At 41.5% G+C, this 6,468-nt stretch overlaps 1 long non-coding RNA gene across 1 annotated transcript in view; it reads right to left on the bottom strand.

The window, feature by feature from the left end:
* Positions 1 to 5,347: 5,347 nt before the first annotated feature.
* LOC107183183 overlaps positions 5,348 to 6,468 on the bottom strand; it is a 5,547-nt gene continuing 4,426 nt past the window's right edge. Inside the window, exon 3 of the long non-coding RNA XR_001513966.1 lies at positions 5,348 to 5,475. This is a non-coding gene — a long non-coding RNA (uncharacterized LOC107183183). The remainder of the gene's footprint in view (positions 5,476 to 6,468) is intronic.

Raw genomic sequence — 6,468 nt, forward strand, 5'->3', positions numbered from 1 at the left:
CCAATCTTGACCACCTGGGTAAAAGAAGGGCCAGTGAAGGAAATGGGAATGAAAGGAGATAGAACTAGCAGTGGGAAAAGTTCATGCAATTTTATTATTTGATGCCTTTTGTTTTATAGTACCAGTTTCTAATCACTGTAACCTGTGAATGTTACTCTATATGCAAAAAAAAAACTTTGCAGATGCAGTCAAGAATCTTGAGATGGAGAAATTATCGTGGATTATCCAGGTAGGTCCTAAATATAATCACAAGTGTCCTTATAAGAGGGAAATTTGACTACAGAAGAGAAAGCAGGCATGGCTGATATGGCTCAGTGGTTGAGCGTTGACCTATGAACCAGAAAGTCAGGATTTGATTCTTGGTCAGAGCTCATGCCCAGGTTGTGGGCTTGATGCCCAGTAGGGGGCATACAGGAGGCAGCCGATCAATGATTCTCATTATTGATGTTTCTATCCTTCTCTCCCTCTCCTTTCCTCTCTGAAATCAATAAAAACATATTTAAGAGAGAGAGAGAGAGCAGGAGATATGACAATGGAAGCAAGAGGTTGGAGTAATTTATGAAAGGGGTCATGAGCCAAGAAATGCAAGTGGCCTCCAGAAACTAGAAAAGAAAAACCAAAAAACAACAATGTTCCTTAGAGCCTTCAGAAGGAATAAGCCCTTCCAACATTTTGACTTTAGATTTTTGGCCTACAGAATAGTAAGAAATTAATCTTGTGTTGTTTTTAAGCCACAAAGTTTTGGTAATTTGTTACAGCAGCAATAGGGAACTAATATAAATGGTGACTTGACCTTATTGAGAACAATTTTGGCAGGGGGGAGGGAAGAAGATGAAAGAAAGAAGAGAGAGAGAGAGAGAGAGAGAGAGAGAGAGAGAGAGAGAGAGAGAGAAAGAAAGAAAGAAAGAAAGAAAGAGAAAGAGAGAATTTGAATAGCTCAGACAGAGTGGCTCAGTTAGTTGAGACGGGGCAGGGGGCACATACAAGAAGCACACAGTGAATGCATAAATGGGTAGAACAATTGATCAATATTTCTCTCTTTCTCTCTCTCTCAAATCAATAAATAAAAATTTTAAAAAGCAAAAAAAAAGGGGGGGGTGACTACCAATGTCAATCTACTTCTGAATTCTAAAGTCTAGAAGGGCATAAACCTTTGGGAAAGGGCAAGTATTAAAATAATGGATTAAAATACAAAAGATGGAGAAGAACATTTCATAGGCACAGTGCTAGCCAATAAATTAGACAAAATTAAGAAGAACTCAGTCATAAGCCCACCATGTCAAAGATGTCCCTTCCTCATGCCAAATATTAGATTTAAACTAACATTGGAAAGCTTTCTACTCTCAGAAAGAGGGTAGGCCTAATATTAATTGGAACTTAATGAATCAGAAGCACCAAGAAATAGAAAGGATGCAAGTTAAAGACAAGTTCAACCTATGGCCTCATTGTGCTACTCACAATGCACCGATATGACCCAACTCCCTTTAGAAATCCTGATGGCCTTACTGTAGCACTGTACAAAAGACCCCAGCAATGACCCTGAGTCCTCCCAGTACAGCCAGCCCATGCCCTGCCCACTAAGGCAATAGAAAGGGAAACAAACAGTAGAAACCACTTCCCTCAAAACTGGGTTAAAACACAAATTGCATCAGGGGACTAGTTTCACTATCAGCTGGGAAGCTCCTTTATTCAGGACAACTTATTCCTTGACCAGGTAAGGAAGATGTTGTATGTTCTTTCTCAGGAATTTAATGCTAAGAGGAGAAAATGGGCATCTCTTAATAATCTGGATAATAAAGGAAGCATTAGAAGTTAGGGAAGAACTGCCAGTAATAATGGAAGCATTAGAACTTGGGAAAGAACGAAGTTTTAGGATTGAACTCCACCTGCCCCTAAATTTTCTTTGTAAAGTTATCCTGAAAGTAAGGCCAGCATCACTCCTTTAAAGTTGGAGGAGATTAAGACATCCAGAAACCACATTCTGATTGTGGGATTTATTCCCATTGTGATTGCTGACTTCTAGTATCAGCCTTTGGTTCTGCATGACAGCACTTGTCTTCCAAACCAGCAAAATTCCTGAATTTGGCAGGGATCCTGCTCTGTGAAGCATTTTCAAGTTAGAGTTTTTAGCAATGTCACATTTCTCTAAGCCAGCAATAAGAAAAGGTTGATGAAGCAAACAAGGATGGCACTGAGTTCTGACCTAACAGCACAAAACAACCTCCCAGCCAGCAGGTGCAGGCTACACATTCAGAGTGATCATGGCCTTTGAGTTATAGAAATATTTTTCAAAATTTTATTTACCTTACCAAATAGCTTTAGTAGATAAAACGTAATTTAGTTATTTCAATTTTGCTGTATTCATTTAAAGTCATGTTTTTTATTGGTATATGTGTGACTATGGGGAGAATACAATGTTGCATTTCTTGACATGTTGTATAACCTCTACACAAAGTGGAACCAAAGGATGCCTTCAAAAGAAATAAAGGACACTGCTGTCATTCTAAGTAAATTTTCCAGGAGAAGGAAGAGTGGAACAAATGATTATAAATGATTAGGAAGAAGCATCATTTGCCAATGGTGCAGAGCCTATAATTATGTGTAATTCCCTACTTAGACGTTTTAGTTATGCTGAACATTGAAAAAAAAATCTAAACGATGGGGAGAAAAGAAAAAGGGAGAGATTTAAGCATTCAATGTAAGGCATTCATTTAAAACTGAAGCTGTCACCTCACCATACGGGACAGTTAAAAGTTTGATAGTCCCACTGAAATCCTATTGTCAAATAATTTTTTTTTAACCATGGATTTGGGATCCTTATAAATCTTCCTTATTATTTTGAAGTCAAGAATGGTTCCTCCTGCCCACAAAACATGATCACTTTTTGCTGATATTTCTTAATGCTCTGACTGGTTTTGCATATCTGGAAAAGATAAATCTTCAACCTTGGAAATAAATCTTCTTTTTCCTCCCTGTCAGATCCATAACATGATCATTTTCTATCACTGACAGCACCATCAGATACATAGACGTGCCTTGCTTGGTTAGAAGTATGTTGTGATTTTTAGCATGAACAAGAATGTGGTTAGGGACCCACACTAAGACATGTTCCGCACACGTTGCAAATTCTGTTTGGTTCTGTCCTAGAGGCATCCCATAAAGTCCAGTTTGACTCTGGGACTCATTCAAGGCTGATATTCTCTCATATCAGGTGTTCCAGGGAGGGGAGAGAGGAGGCCTTCAGGACCTGGCATGTAGCAGGTAATCTGAAGATACGAGACTAGATGGGTACAGGGCCTGCCTCTTCAGATTCCTAGGGTCTTCTCCACCCCACACTGGAGATGAGTTTATACCAGAATTGGTGCTCTGGGGAGGAGAGGCAAATCTGAAGATAAGCAAACCATAGAATCACTCAGAGGCATCGGAAAATGAAGTTTGAGATTCTACAACAGCTCTGATTTCTTTCTTTGTTCCCTCTCATCATTTATAAGTTAAATGTAGAACAAGAGAAGGGGAATAACAGTTAAACTACATAGAATTATATAGGATTTTCTATTCCTCACCCCCCCCCAAAAAAATTTTCTTCTTTCAGTAATCCCAAGATATAAATCCCATGATATAAATACTGTAATTTTTTCAGTATTACAGGAGTGGGCAGAAGTAGGTTTACAGTTGTAATGCAAATAAATAATATAATAATTACTAATTATACAAATATACAAGAATAAACTTGTTTTGTGTACTCACAACTGTAAACCTACTTTTGCCAACCCCTGTATTATCCTTATTTTTGAGACCAGAACAGTGAGTCTCAGAAAGGGGAAATGACCCCCGTGAAGTCATGCAGTGAGTCAAAACAGCCCAGGGAATAATACCCAGTTTTTCTCTCTTTGACCCAAAATATTTATCCTACTGGCTTTAAGCATCCCTTTCCTCCTCCCTTTGGTGGTTCTCTTTTGAACTTGATCCCTCACCAACTGTGGAGTTAAGATGGATCCATGTTCAGAGTTGTTTAAAGCTCCCCCAAAGGGCCTGTTTCCATTGCTCACCTGCACAGCCAATGTTTCAACCTGTGATAGAAACCCCTTGGAGGCATGTACTGGGATTCCTCCCACCCCAGACTGCTGTAATCAACTCTGCTAACAACTGTGATTGAATACAGTTCGTTGTAGTCATTGTTCACTGACAGGCACAGATAAGAGCCACATCTCAGCAAGTGGTGTTCTAAACGGTGTTCCCTGCTTGGTTAAACTCATGACAGTCACTTGTCAAGGACGCTGTTCCCAAACTGCTAGCAGCAGGCAGTGTCATTGCAACACCTTCCAAAACCCACAAAGGAGGCCATAACAGATCCCTAGCGAGCATATTGTCATACACTGGGAGAAACGGTTTCTAAATTTTAACTTTGCCCAGCATCTGGCTGACCCTCCTTATGGAGAACATAGGTGTGGCTTTGCACGATTTAGAGAAAAGGCAATCTCGGTCTTCCTGATCCTTAAGACTTCCATGGTTTCAGATCTTCCCCACAAGAATGCTTATAAGTGAAAGTTATAATGTGTGATACATTCACCCTATGCTTTTCAGACATGGTGCTCTTATTAGAAGCTTATGAACACACCTGTCCGTGAGGACTGAGCCAAGAGGCAGCATGGGTATGAGATGGGAGGTATTACCCTGGAAGTAAATCAAGTTGTTCACCCCAAAGGAAATGTTTCTAGGGAAGCTGTCTGAGCAAGAGGTAAATACTAAGTCATTCAAACAGGCCCTAAATGACTGTTTCATCTCCTATAAGGTTAGGTCTGATTCCAAAGAACTCCCAAAATGGTGAGATAGTATTTTTCTCTTCAGTCAATCCTTTTAGCACAATATACATTCCTTTGTTAATGTTAATAGTCTCAAACCTTTGTTGACAAGTAATTAAATAGCTACAACTTGGCTGCTCTGTGTTATTTCAACAATAGTTTTTGCATTGATTCTAAATAACAACAAAAAACACCCCATGTCTTTCTGTGGTCTAAAATACTATATTGCATATATCTCATGCCTTCTCAGCTCTCTAGCTGCTGTTTTATGAGTCTACTTCTACATTTTCTCAAATCTGCCTCCTGTTTCAGTACTCATTGCTGTTGTCACAGTTTAGGGCAGCGGTTCTCAACCTGTGGGTCGCAGCCCCTTTGCGGGTCACCTAAATACATCCTGCATATCAGATATTTACATTACGATTCATAACAGTAGCAACATTACAGTTATGAAGTAGCAACGAAAATAATTTTATGGTTGGGGGTCACCACAGCATGAGGAACTGTATTAAAGGGGCGCAGCGTTAGGAAGGTTGAGAACCACTGGCTTAGGGCTTCATCATCTCTTGCCTACACACTGAAAAAGCCCTGCTCATCTACCTTATCACCACCTCCAATTATCCTTCCGAATCACCACCTGATCAGACCACTCACAAACCATCATGGCTCTCCATACCTACAGTAATGAAAACCAAACTATTGAATTTAGCCTGGCAGTAAAAGCCATGTATCTAGCCCCCATCTACTGCACCCTCCATCTATTCCAGATAACTTCCCCTTGAATGAAATCACCATCATGCCTTTGAGCATGGCTTTGGTGTCTACAAAAATCACCCTTTTTTACTCAACTCAAATGCCATTTCCTCTAGAAAATTAATCACTCTTTCTTCCAACTTCATACAGCAATCCTATCTAATAAAACAGAAGCATGGTAATTGGCGTATGACCGCTACCCTCTCCATTGGCTAATTAGCGTGATATGCAAATTAACAGCCAGCCAAGATGGCGGCTAATTTGCATACATAGGCTCCAAAGGGCAGAGCGAAGCCTGGTGATGACACAGGAGTTCTGCCTCAATCTGCTGGTGGAGGGCCTCTGGGCCTGCTTGGTCAGCGCTGGGGGGGGGGGGGGGAGTTGGGGGGGCGCTAATTTGCATACGTAGAGCGAAGCCTGGTGATGACGCAGGAGTTCTGCCTCAATCTGCTGGTGGAGGGCCTCTGGGCCTGCTTGGTCAGCGCTGGGGTGGAGGGGGGAGTTGGGGGAGCAGAGACACAGGCCGGCACATAGCCGCCCCAAGCCCCACCTCAGCGCTGGGGTTGGGGGAGCAGAGACACAGGCCGCGGGGGGGCCGGCACCCAGCAGCCCCTAATCCCAAGGCCGCAGAGGTGCTGGGGCCACTGTGGCTGCACAAGAGACACAAACCGGCAGGAAACCTATGGAAAGGGAGATAAACTATCATAACTTTATCTCCCTTTCCACAAGATGAGAAAACTGACCCTGATTATTTAGTGATATGGCCCACACCTTTCTATAAGCACAAGGTATGTTATGATCACTCCCAGGAAGTGATCAGAATACTGGTCAGAATACTGTTTCCAGGGAATAAGGCTACTGTGGCAAATTATCTAAGAGAGGAAACGAGCTTTTGTTGGGTTTATTCTGCAGGTCA

The sequence above is a fragment of the Myotis davidii genome, unplaced genomic scaffold (assembly GCF_000327345.1).
Source record: "Myotis davidii unplaced genomic scaffold, ASM32734v1 scaffold159, whole genome shotgun sequence".
Taxonomy (NCBI): Eukaryota; Metazoa; Chordata; class Mammalia; order Chiroptera; family Vespertilionidae; genus Myotis; species Myotis davidii.